Raw genomic sequence first — 13,309 nt, 5'->3', positions numbered from 1 at the left:
ATTGATGTTCCCTTCTTTACCAACACTATGAAACAAAGGGATCCATGTCAAAATCAGAACTTGCAGCACTGGTCATACCAGGAACGCTTACTTGCCAATTTATAATGGCAAATATATTTATATAATATATAAAATATATAATTATACATATGTAATATGTAACTATATATATGATGTATAATATAAATATCACATATTTAAAATGTGTGTCATACTAATAGTTAAGAATATGTCAATAGTTATTAAGAATAATTTTAGTGAGTATGAGAGCCAAATAAATTGTTGAAGAATGATGCCAGGTATTAACACAAACTAATGATTGTATATGTATATCTACAGTACAGCTTATAGATTGAAGAATCTTTTGTCCCTTGTGTTCTATTATTTTATATCCGATCTCTTTGGGAAAACCTGATTACCTTATTTGTTGGTTAAAAAACATGATGCTCAGGGAGACAGTGACTTATCCAAGGACACATGGCCAGTTAGTATATAATGCCATGAAATTTGAGGTAAGTTTTTAAAATTATATTGAAGATATTTTCCAAAAAAATTAAAAGACAAGCAGAATTTGTAGGTCATCACATTAGTTAATTTCTCAAGACATGCAGGTTCTCATTCTGTCTCCCAAACCCTTGAGGCCAGATGTGCTCCACTAGTAAATTTTTTAGATTTAGAAAGTAATATAAGGCACATAATGTATTTGATGTAATATTCTCAGTTGGGTCTGAAGCAGCAATGTTCATATTTCTGCAGCAAACATATGAATATTTACAATAAATTTGATCAAATATCCAAATAGTTTCAAGCAATTTGGATCAACTTCTATGTTTAAACAAGTTTTGGTGTCAAACCTACTTAAAAACTCAGTCTCCAGAAATTTTGGATTTTAAAAGTACAAGTGAAAGATTATATACCTGTAATCTCACTAATGTCCTTTGAAGGATAGGTATATGTTTATCTTAGACAACAACATACACAAGCATTTACATTATTTCAACCTAACATGTAGAAACAGGCTGTATCAGGAAATATTAAAAATTTATCCTCTGGTTTTAAAGAATTACCTTTCTTTTGGAATTGAATATGATTAAAAAAAAATAAGTGAGAGGTAACCTCTAGGGAGCAAGGTTACTTGTCAAAAATTAACAATTTAGTGACATTTTAGATGTTAAGCATTTCTCAGTGTTTATGATTTTTTATTATTTGAGATATAATTAAGTTTTTCTTTAAACAGTACAAAAATAACTTTTCTAATATATCATTTATAATGCAGCATTGTTCTGCAGGTTTGGTAATTTTTCAGAAAGAGAAAGAAGATCTGGGAAAGGATACTGCTGAAGACAGATGAAGGAAAGTAAGAATCCTTTCTATCTGGTAGTGTCTCAGCAAAGGGGTAGAGAAGAAGTGAACTGAGAGCAAACATGAGGTGATGATGCAAAGACATGGAATGTAATTAGTAGATAAAAGAAAACACAGGAGACAAATTGAGGAGTAAGGAGTGTGTGTGCGCACATATGTGGACTTGTGTTTTAGGATTAAGGGAAGAGGCCTGATTTCCTTAGAAGAGGAACTAAGAAAAAAAAAGGGAGAAATATGACATATTAAGAGAGGGGGGGTTAGAAAATAGAATTTGGATTTGAAAGAACTAGGCAGAAGGACTAAAAGTAGAAGGAAATAATCCTTTCTTTTCATCTGAAACAAACAAGTTAATTATAAAATTAATTCAGAAGAAGAAATATCTAAATATAGTTAGGCAAATACTGACAAAGAAGAGTGAAATGTCCCTAGCCTTATCAGATATTAAAATATAGAATAAAGACTGCAATTAAAACAGTGGGTGATTTTTGTCAGAACAGGCAGACAGACTATTGTAACACAAGAGAAAGTCTAGAAATAGACACCAATAACATGTATGAATTTAAAATCTGCTAAAAGCAGGATCTAAAAATCAATGGAATGGGGTGTGCATTTTAGTAAATGGTATCACATAACTAAGGGCTTCTCTGGTGGCTCAGGTGGTAAAGAATTCGCCAGCAATTTGGGAGACCTGGGTTCGATCCCTGAGTCAAGAAGATCTGCTGGAGGCGGGCATGGCAACCCACTCCAGTATTCTTGCCTGGAGAATCCCCGTGGACAGAGGAGCCTGGTGTGCTACAGCCCATGAGGTCACAAAGAGTCAGACACAACTGAGCTACTAAGCACAGCACAGCACATTATATAACTCAATGTAGAAAATTATCTTCAGTTCAGTTCAGTCGCTCAATCGTGTCCGACTCTTTGCGACCCCATGAATCGTGGCACACCAGGCCTCCCTGTCCATCACCAACTCCCAGAGTTCACTCAGACTCACGTCCATCGAGTCAGTGATGCGATTCAGCCATCTCATCTTCTGTTGTCCCCTTCTCCTCCTGCCCCCAATCCCTCCCAGCATCAGAGTCTTTTCCAATGAGTCAACTCTTCGCATGAAAATTATCTTAGAAAATACAAAAATGTGTTCCCTTGCCTACCAAATATACCAGGATAATTTCCAAATAAATCATATATTTGAATACAAAATGTGAAACCAAATAAGTAATGAAAGATGTGGAAGAATTCCCCTCTAAACTGGAAGAAAGACAGCCAAAGCCACCATGATATCTCATCTGGATTACCGTAATAGTCTCCTAATTCACTGATGTGTGTCTGCCCATGCTCTCTTATTCTTAAATTCTACAACTACACTGATTCTTTTGAAGTCTAAATTAAACTATACAACTCCTCTCCTCAAAATCCTGTAATATGTCTGTATTTGACAAAAGGTAAAGTCAAAAGAGTTGGACATCTTAGTGACTAAACAAGAAAAGGAGAAAACATCTGTATGATGGTCTACAAAGCCTCATACAATCTGATCACCTTGTTACTTCCCTAATTCCATCTCCTCTTTCTCAGTCATTGTTCACAAGTTCACAACTCAACAAGTTCACAAGTTCAACAAGCTCACAACTTGTTACACTAGCCTCTTGCCTGATTTTGAAATACGCTAGGGCTTTAGCATTAGTTACAAAGCCAAATCCAGTCTCTGTACCCTGACACTGAATTAAATCTCAGAGACAGAGCTTGGACTTGGGTTCTGTTTTGGGTTCTGAGGGTGGGGTGTCTAGGACTTTGTGGGCTTACTCTTTATTGGTGACTTTAAAGCCTAAGGCTGGGTAAGGAACAGGGTAACCCTTAAAGGGACATTACCCTTAATGAGGGTAAGAAACAGGAAAAGCTGCTGGTTATCTATAGTTTATCCAGGACTCTTTTTTTTAAATTTTTATTGGAATACAGTATAGTTGACTTGCAATTCTGATTTATATACACATATATAGCCACTCTTTTTTAGATTCTTTTTAATGTAGGTCATTACAGAATAACGAGTTCCCTGTGCTATACAGTTGGTTCTTATAAGTAATGTATTTTATATATAGTAGTGTGTATATGTCAGTCCCAATCTCCCAATGTATCTTTTCCCTCCTCTGCTTGCTTCCCCCTTGGTAACTGTAAGTTGGTTTTTCGCATCTGTGACTCTTTCTGTTTTGTTAATAAGTTCATTTGTACCATATTTTTTAGATTCCACATATAAGTGATATTATATGGCATTTGTCTTCCTTTGTCCGATTTACTTCACTCATCATGGTTATCTCTAGGTCCAGGGCATTTTTTAAAGGGACTTTCTTGCGTGGCACAGCCTGGCTCCTTATCTAAGGGTTCTGCCAGTAGCTATGTCATGCAGTTGGCTATATGATTATTCAAAATAGATGCCATGAAAATGGATGCCTTGGCAATCAAAAACTTAACTGCAAGTTACAATTAAATGGTTAATGCTAGGCACTTATACGACGTTGCCAATAACATGATTCAATTTTTAAGCAAAAATTAGCACTTTGGAAAACTTGTATCAGCATTCTAGTTTTACTGAAAAAACTGATGAAACTGATTGTGACTTTTTATACTGTAGAATGAAATAGGTCAGTATCAGACATAATCACCACCTTCTTAATGGTCAATACATGAAGGTGCAAAATCATGCATATGTGAGAGACCAATTCAAAGTGAATGGATCACCAGTGGGCTTTAACATAAGAGAAAATAATGAATCCACTGACATAGTTACAGCTTCTACTTTGTAAGCAAACTTTACAAAATTAATAGTTATTTAGTTTTTGTGTCATACCTGAGAAACATATCCATCATCATCTGAAAAGATGGTTAAAACATTCTTTTCTTCCAACTGGACTACAGAATGAAGTGAGCGAATCTTCATTTTCTTCAAGGAAAATAATATATTTCAATAGACTGAATAAAGAACCTCATAAATAAAGTGGCATTGTTTCATATTTTTGAAAATCTATTTTTTGCATATCTCACTGATGTGGAAAGTACAGGTCTTTATATAAAAAATATGCTAACCCATAATAGGTTACTTATTTGCACTTTTAACCAAATACATTCATTCTATCATTTTTAGAATAAATAAATATTTATTCTGTAAGTCAGCGTCAGACTTTATTTTTGGGGGCTCCAAAATCACTGCAGATGATGACTGCAGCCATGAAATTAAAAGACATTTGTTTCTTGGAAGAAAAGGTATGACCAACCCAGACATCATATTAAAGAGCAGAGACATTACTTTGCCAACAAAGGTCCATCTAGTCAAGGCTATGGTTTTTCCAGTGGTCATGTATGGATGTGAGAGTTGGACCATAAAGAAAGCTGAGCACCGAAGAATTGATGCTTTTGAATTGTGGTGTTGGAGAAGACTCTTGAGAGTCCCTTGGACTGCAAGGAGATCCAACCAGTCCATCCTAAAGGAAATCAGTCCTGAATATTCATTGGAAGGACTGATGCTGAAGCTGAAACTCCAATACTTTGGGCACCTGATGCAAAGAACTCACTCATGTGAAAAGACCCTGATGCTGGGAAAGAGTGAAGGCAGGAGAAGGAGATGACAGAGGATGAGATGTTTGGATGACATTACTGACTCAACGGACATGAGGTTGAGTAAACTCTGGGAGTTAGTGATACACAGGGAGACCTGGCGTGCTTGCAGTCCAAGAGGTTGCAAAGAGTCAGACACTACTGAGCGACTGACTTGAATGAGTATTGACTTTTGTAGCTATTCTTTCTTCAGTTTCTGAACAAAAATAATATTCCCAAGATAAATTTTTATCTTGACCTCAAAAAAATTATGCTTAATACATCCATGTGTGGGAGGAAACATTTTGTCAAATTCTGGAAAGCTGCTAATGTGAGGCAATAATCATTTTTCTTATTGAAAATAAATAAGTTTTCTGGTTTCATATGAAGTTTATGTCTGTAACAGCTGCCTCTGGACTCATGAATCATGAAAGGTAAAAACAAGAGAACATATGGTGGCTTTTGTATATTTTCTCCAGAGAGTTCATTTTGAAGTTTTTCAGAATTTGTCTTAAAATCTGACAGTATTACTAATCTAATTTCCATGGAGAAAGAAAAACATCCTCCTTTATACTTCTTTTTAGAAATTAGAGAGGAAAATTGCAAGTAAATTTTGGTGTTGTATATATGTATACATCAGTTCAGTTCAGTCACTCAGTTGTGTCTGACTCTTAGCGACCCCATGGACCACAGCCTACCAGGCTCCTCCGTCCATGGGATCCTCCAGGCAAGAGTACTTGAGTGGGGTGCCATTGCCTTCTCCTAAGAGGAAAGCAAGCATGGAGTAAGTGTGTAAGGGGCTTCCCAAGTGGCTCAGTGGTAAAGAATCTGCCTGCCGATGCAGGAGATGTGGGTTCCATCCGTCTGGAAGACCACTGGGTGAAGGAAATTCCAACCACTCTAGTATTCTTTCCTGGGGAATCCCATGGACAGAGGGCTACAAGAAGATATGACTTAGAGACTAAAAGTCAGATATGACTTAGAGACTAAATGAAACTAAATGACATCACAAGTGGATAAGAACACTATTTTCTGTTGGGTAGCCTACAAAGGCCTTTCTGCTCAGGTATCTTCTTTCACCTATTTATGGACTTATCACATGCTTGTCACACAGTATTTATGGTTAATATTTCTTTATACAACCTACAGAGTTCCAGCTCTTCCGTGGATTGCCTGTACCTGTTCACACACATCTGCAATGTTTCCTTCCATAGAGAGGAAACAGCACTGCTGGGTTCTCTTTATTCCAGCTTAGGATAATTATCCTGCTTAAGGCATATATTTAGCTTAGGATAATTATCCTGCTTAAGCTTAGCTCAGGGCTTCCTGGCTCAGCTATTAAAGAATCTTCCTGCAATGCAGGAGACCCCAGTTTGATTCCTGAGTTAGGAAGATTCCCTGGAGAATCCATAGTATACTCACTCAAGTATTCATGAGCTTCCCTGGTGGCCCAGATGGTAACAAATCCTTCTGCAATGAATGCAGGAGACCTCAGTTAGATCCCTGGATTGGGAAGATCCCCTGGAGGAGGGCGTGGCACCCATTCCAGTATTCTTGCCTGGAAAATCCCCACAGCCAGAGGAGTTTAGCAGGCTACATTCCATGGGATCACAAAGAGTCAGACAGGATTGTGCCACTAAGCATACCACAACACAAGCTTAGCTCTGTTCTTTCCTCCCCTCTTTTTCTTGGGAGCCAGCTTCCAAAGGAGCCGGGGAGGTAGAAAGGCTCTAAACTGTTACTGAGTGACTCGGTCCATATCTAGGATCTGTTACTGGGAAGACCATCAGCCCACATATAGAAGCCACAGAAACGTTGACTTCCTCATTAAAAATGCAATATTTTATTCCCATTTGCTTAACTCACTTCTTTTATTTATTTATTTGAAATCCAGTGAGGAAAAGGGAGGTTATTTGAAGCACCATATTTAAGAATTATGAAGAAAGGATAGGGGAAAAAATTATCTAGAAGAAGACACAGAGATGAATGAGGAAACCATCAAGGAATTTAAACAGCAGTAGCTCATTTGACAAAAGGAGAATCAACCATTTAATTAAACATCTCTGAAATACCGAGTAAAGTGAGGAGATTAAAACTACATTCCTGTGGAGCGGCCAACACAGAGTTCCTTTGTAACAGTGGAAGAAATGGTTTTAGTGGATGTGAGAAGCACAAGTGGCTGGTACGAGATGAGGAGTGAAAGGCTGTGAAGCCTGTGCTGATGGCACGTGAGGACAACTGCCCCGTAACCACGCAGACACGGAAAGCGTCTGTGACAAGAAAGTGTAAGGGCGCAGGCGCGAGGCTGTTATCGCGAGACCATTAGCGTTGGGGTTAAAGGTCGGGAGACTGTTAGCCTGGTATTTAACGGTCTTCCTGCTCTGCTGATGATCAGCCTAACGGTGGTCCTCTTGGCAGAGTGCAGCAAGACGTGGACCTAGGTCTTATTCTGTGGCCCTCCAGGCCCTTTGGCCTCAGGACCATCGGGTGAGCTGGGGACCCAGAACAGGCTGAGAAGACTGTCTCACAGAACTCTGGAGCCCCCATAAACGCCGGAGCCCCCCTCACCACCACCCACCGCCCAGGTCCAGACCTGGAAGCAGTCGGGAACCTCACCCCCATCCCTGCTCTGGTTCCGGGAGTCCTCAGCAGCTGGAGGATATCACAGGACCATTAAGGTAAGAGCTTCAACCAACTTCTGTGTCTCCATCCAAGTTTCCAAACTTGGTCCAGCTTTAATCAGTTGGCCACCCCCAGGAGATAGCCAGAGGTCAAGGTTCAGGTGCAAGGACCTTGTACATCATTACTTAAGACCCACCTCTATGGTTGGGACCTCTCTCAAAGAAGGGTGAGTGTTGTGAGATGGAGATTAACCTGATTGCTATTTGCTGCAAATGATACTCTCCAGTTTAAATGAAAAGCCGAAGGACCAGCCAGCTATGAAGCTCCTCTCTGTCTAATATCTTAAAAAAATGTGTGTAAGACCCTTTGCTGAAAATAGGGAAACAAACCTAAAAGAGCAAACCAGAAAAACAGAGTAGAATCACTGGGTGTGGATCAGGACCTATTTGAATTTCCTGTTATTTCGCTGTAATACTCCTCATCTCTGTAGTTTTTGCCAAGGATTCTTCTTAACTCAATGACCTGTCTTCCTGGACTCACATCCTCCATGAATTATCCTCCTCTTCTCGCTAGTTTTACATTTTGCCCTTCATTGTTGTTGTTCAGTTGCTAAGTTGTGTCCAACTGTTTGCAACCCAATGGACTGCAGCATGCCAGGTTCCCCTGTCCTTCACGGTTTCCCCAAGTTTGCTCAAATTCACATCCATGGAGTCAGTGATGCTATCTAACCATCATCCTCTGTCACCCCCTTCTTCTCCTGCCCTCAGTCTTTCCCAGCATCAAGGTTTGTGTGTTTTTGTTTTTGTTTTTTTTTTAAATAAGTCGGCTCTTGGCATCAGGTGGCTAAAGTATTGGAGCTTCAGCATTAGCATAGTTCTTCCAATGAATATTCAGGGTTGATTTACTTTAGGATGGACTGATTTGATCTCCTTGCTGTCCGAGGGACTCTCAAGATTCTTTTCCAGCACCACAATTTAGGAAGCATCAATTCTTTGGTGCTCAGCCTCCTTTTTAACTTCTCCTTTATCCAGCCCTTCCTTAGAGAAACAGCCTTACTACCAATGACACCATTTAATTAGCTACTATATGTGAAAATATTTAGCGGTGTTCCTGACAATCAATTGCTTAATTCTAGTTAAATATTGGGTTGTTTTTCTTTTTTCCTAGAGACAGTTGAGTATACAGTTCATATGAAGGACAGCATCCTTCATACTAATGAAGGACAAATTCTTCAGTAAGTGCTGTGATGCTTTTTAGATATTATACAGAGAGACAGCTGCTAATGATTTATATAGAAATCTATTTAGACTGACATCTGCCATATTCCCAATAAAAGCAAAGCACTTACCTAAACCTATGCAATGTTTTAGTAAATGCTTTCTTTGAAATTCTAGAGTACTAAATCAGAAGCCTTTTGCTAAATTAATAACAAGTTGTTGAATCAAAGTAGGACTAACTCAATAATAAATAAGAGAAGAATTTTATTGATTACCACTTAAAAAAATAAAATTACACTCCAGTTGGCATAAATTTTGTAGCTGCTCAGTGAGCACATTTCTTCTCCTGCACATGGCCATGCATTCTGGAGACTGGATGTGATGGAAATGATCCATGCCACTTCTGCATTCCATTAGTAATTCCCAAATTGCTCCTTCATGATCATTCCCCCCTCAACAAGCTGGAGGAAGACAAGCAGGACTAGCCTGGAATTCACATGTTGAAAATAATGATTTTCAACATAATTTAAGTATGTTAAGACAATAAACTTATATTTGAACATTATCTGTTAATCTAGAATAAGAAGCAAGTTAAAAAGGAAAGAAGTTACTTGATTTGTACTTGTATGTGTTCAGATTTATTCACTTATTACTCTTTCCTTTGCACAACAAAGTGAGCAAAATACTGTTTGCAAACATGGCAAATCGAAGTATCCAAATGAAAACATTTACTCCAAAGGGAATGGTTTTGCCTTACAGACAAATTAAAAACCAGCTGTTCCAGCCTTCATGGAAAACATTATACAGCAACCAGTTTGTCCACAAATGAGTCATTTCAATGAATGTAATACATAATACTGCTGGTGGCATTATTTTGATGGGCTAGGTTTATTAAGGTCATTGAGTTAAAAAAATAAAACATTATGTGTACAATAATTGCAAATTGCTCTACAAAGTATCTTTTAAGTTCAAAAGGAAGGGTTCTTCCTACACTAAGTTGAGTTTCTTGCATTTGCTATTGTAACACAGACATAACACATAGACAGTACAGAATAGTGCATATTAATTTAGGTAAGAGTTTTATAGTTCAAAGCAGAAAATCCAACAGGAGTGCTATTGGCAACAAGCTACCATTATATAAGATAAATTAATGGAAATATAGCCATGTACTCAACAGTTCTGAGTGAACTCCAGGAATGAATAAAGCAGTGTCCAGACTGCTAAAACTTCAGTACTGAATAATTCATTGCTTCATAGAGCTAACCATCTAATAAAGAAGAACAGGTACTAAACAACAAATTATGTTACTGACACTCAGTCCTAATTTTAATAATTTAATTCTGTATTTCCTAAGGTGACTTAAATTACTTCATTTTAATTTGATTCAGTTTAAAAATATGCATTTTTAATTGTGTCATACATGACTATAATAGTTGGGAATGTAATAGTAAACTGAAAAAAAAATAAATCTCTGCTCTAATAAAGTTTCAATTTTCATGAGAGGCTGAGAATCCTAAAATTTCAGGTTACATAGACTATTACTAGGTGACTCTCCATGGTTCACAGCTTTGTCATGGTGAGGGGTTTTGCATAGCTGAATGAAGCTATGAGCCAGGCCATGCAGGGTCACTGGTGATTAGTGCTATGAAAGAAAAGAAATTAACTTAGGAGAATGAGTGTTATGATATTCAAGAGCAGAATTAGGTAATTATTTAGATATGAGTCAAATATTGAAGGAGCTGCAGGATGTAGAAAATGGGAAGATATTTGGAATGTATTTCTAGACAGACAAAACAAGAAGTATTAAAGTTCATGAGGCAGAAGTGTGTTCAGTGAAAAGCAAGTTCAGTAGGGTGAAGAAAGGTATCAGGGGAAGATGAATAGAAGATAGGGAGATAAAGTGTTATGGACTGAATGTGTCCCTACAAATTGATATATTAAACTCCTAACTTCCAATATGATGATACTTAGATATGGGACTTTGAGGAAGTAGGGTTCAGTTCAGTTCAGTTGCTCAGTTGTGTCCTGTAGTCTCTGTGACCCCAGGCACATACCAGACTTCCCTGCCAGTCACCATCTGACACTATATAAGTAAGATGAAGGAAGCAGATGTGATATAAATTACTGTAGAAAACCCTAACGATGACAAACTCTAAAAAACATGATTTTAAAAACAGAATCTGAAGATAATAAATTGGGACGTGTTGCTAATGCAGTCAAGAACAAGACCAAGAAGATGAATGAGAGGATTTCAAGAGCAAAGAAATGTTTACTTCCTTTTTTAAATCCAAAGTTGGGAACAGAAGGTCTATTTGCAAAATGTACAATGCCCATACATTTCAAAAGAACGATTTTTGACCCATTTTCTATACCTAGAAAAGCATCATTATGTTTTTTTTTTTTTTTCTTTTTAAAGGACACTCTTAGAAAAACTGGAAAAATCAAGATATGGTATTTTGTATTAAATTCTGCTTAAAGTCAGTTTTAAGCAGTTTCTATTATATAGTAATTTATTTAATTTCTTTCCGTTCAGTTCAGTCACTCAGTAATGTCTGACTCTGCAACCCCATGGACTGTAGCACTCCAAGGCTTCCCTGTTCATCACCAACTCCTGGAGCTTGCTCAAACCCATGTCCATTGAGTCAGTGATGCCCTCCAAGCAGCTCATCCTCTGTCATCCTCTGCTCTCCTGCCTTTAGTCTTTCAGAATCAGGGTCTTTTCTAATGAGTCACTTCTTCACATCAGGTAGCCACAGTATTGGAGGTTCAGCTTCAGCATCAGTCCTTCCAATGAATATTCAGGAATGATTTCCTTTAGGATTGACTGGGTTGATCTCCTTGCTGTCCAAGGGACTCTCAAGGGTCTTCTCCAACACCGTAGTTCAATAGCATCAATTCTTTGGTGCTCAGCTTTAAAGTCCAACTCTCGCATCCATACATGCCTACTGGAAGGACCATAGCTTTGACTATACAGTCCCTTGTCAGCAAAGTAATGTCTCAGCTTTTTAATTTGCTGTCTAGGTCTGTCTGACTAATTAGAGTTAGATGATGTCATTAGTCACTCAGTTGTGTCCAACTCTTTGTGACCCTGTGGCCTGTAACCTCTGTCCATGGAAATCTCCAGGCAAGGATATTGGAGTGGGTAGCCTCTCCCTTCAGGGGATATTCCCGACCCAGGGATCGAACCCAGGTCTTCCGCATTGTAGACAAACAGTTTACTGTCTGAGCCACAAGGGAAGTCCTATATAAGATTGCAGTACTCACCAAATTTGTCTAAAGATTGAACACAGTCTCTATCAGAGGCCCAACTGGTTCCACTGCAGAAATTGACAAACACAGTCTAAAATTCATGTAGAGTGGCAGGGGACTTAAAAAGCCAAAACAGCCTTAAAAAATAAAAGTTGTTAGACTCATAGCTCCCAGTTTCAGATCTTATTACAAACCATAGTATTCAAAACAGTGTGGTACTTGCATAAAGATAGACACATAGACCAGTGGAATAGGACTGAGAGTCCGGAAATAAAACTTTATATCTGTGGTCAATTGATTTTTAGCAAAGGAATCAACACTGTTCAACTGGGAAAGAATAGTCTTTTCAACAACTGATGCTGGGACAACTGGATAGCCACGTGCAATATAATAAAATTGGACTCTTACCTCATGCTATTACACAGTCTATCTAGAAGTAGATGTAACATGTAAAAATAAAAACAAACTACAAAACTTTTAGAAGAAAACACAGCGATAAATTTCTGTGACCTCAGATTTCACAGATAATTCTTAGATATGATACCAAAAGTATAAGCAACAAAATAAAAAATTTTAATTAGATTTCATCAAAAATAAAAACACTTCTGCTTCATGAGAAACTATCAAGGGAAGTGAAAAGATAAAAAGAAATTATTTGAAAATTAAATTTATGATAAGGTACTTTCTTTCTAGGATATGCAGAAACATTACAGTTCAATTAGAAGAAGACAACCCAATTAAAGAATGAGTGAGGAACCTGAATAGATATTTCTATAAAGAAGTTATATGAATGACCAATAAGCACATGAAAAGATGCTCAGCATCATTAACTACCTGGGAAATCCAGACTGAAACCACAGTGAGTTTTCTTTCACCTTATACTCACTAATATGGCTATAATCAAAAAGTCAGATTATAAGTGTTAGCAAGGATGTGAGAGTTGGACTGTGAAGAAAGCTGAACACCAAAGAATTGATGCTTTTGAACTGTGGTGTTGGAGAAGACTCTTGAGAGTCCCTTGGACTACAAGGAGATCCAACCTGTCCATTCTAAAGGAAATCAGTCCTGGGTGTTCATTGGAAGGACTGATGCTAAAGCTGAAACTCCCAATACTTTGGCCACTTCATGCCAAAGTTGGAAAAGACTCTGATGTTGGGAGGGATTGGGGGCAGGAGGAGAAGGGGACGACAGAGGATGAGGTGGCTGGATGACATCACTGGCTTGATGGACATGAGTTTGAGTGAACTGCAGGAGTTGGTGATAGACAGGGAGGCCTGGTG

General features: G+C 38.0%; 1 protein-coding gene across 34 annotated transcripts in view; it reads left to right on the top strand.

Annotated features, from left to right (window-relative positions):
* The first annotated feature begins 7,228 nt into the window (after positions 1-7,228).
* Positions 7,229-13,309, top strand: part of LOC147357032 (uncharacterized) — a 39,613-nt gene continuing 33,532 nt past the window's right edge. For 15 of the 34 annotated variants that reach the window (XR_015143744.1, XR_015143745.1, XR_015143738.1 and 12 more), the window contains exon 1: positions 7,229-7,619. The gene's annotated coding sequence lies outside the window, so the exon portion shown is untranslated. The remainder of the gene's footprint in view (positions 7,620-13,309) is intronic. The other 19 variants (XM_086345548.1, XM_086345563.1, XM_086345552.1 and 16 more) reach the window with 10 other exon arrangements.

The sequence above is a fragment of the Bos grunniens genome, chromosome 16 (genome assembly GCF_055505025.1).
Source record: "Bos grunniens cultivar Pamir isolate PY7600 chromosome 16, Bosgru_T2T1.0, whole genome shotgun sequence".
Classification (NCBI taxonomy): domain Eukaryota; kingdom Metazoa; phylum Chordata; class Mammalia; order Artiodactyla; family Bovidae; genus Bos; species Bos grunniens.
The sequence above is the reverse complement of the archived record's forward strand: the minus strand, read 5'-3'. Positions and strand labels throughout refer to the sequence as shown.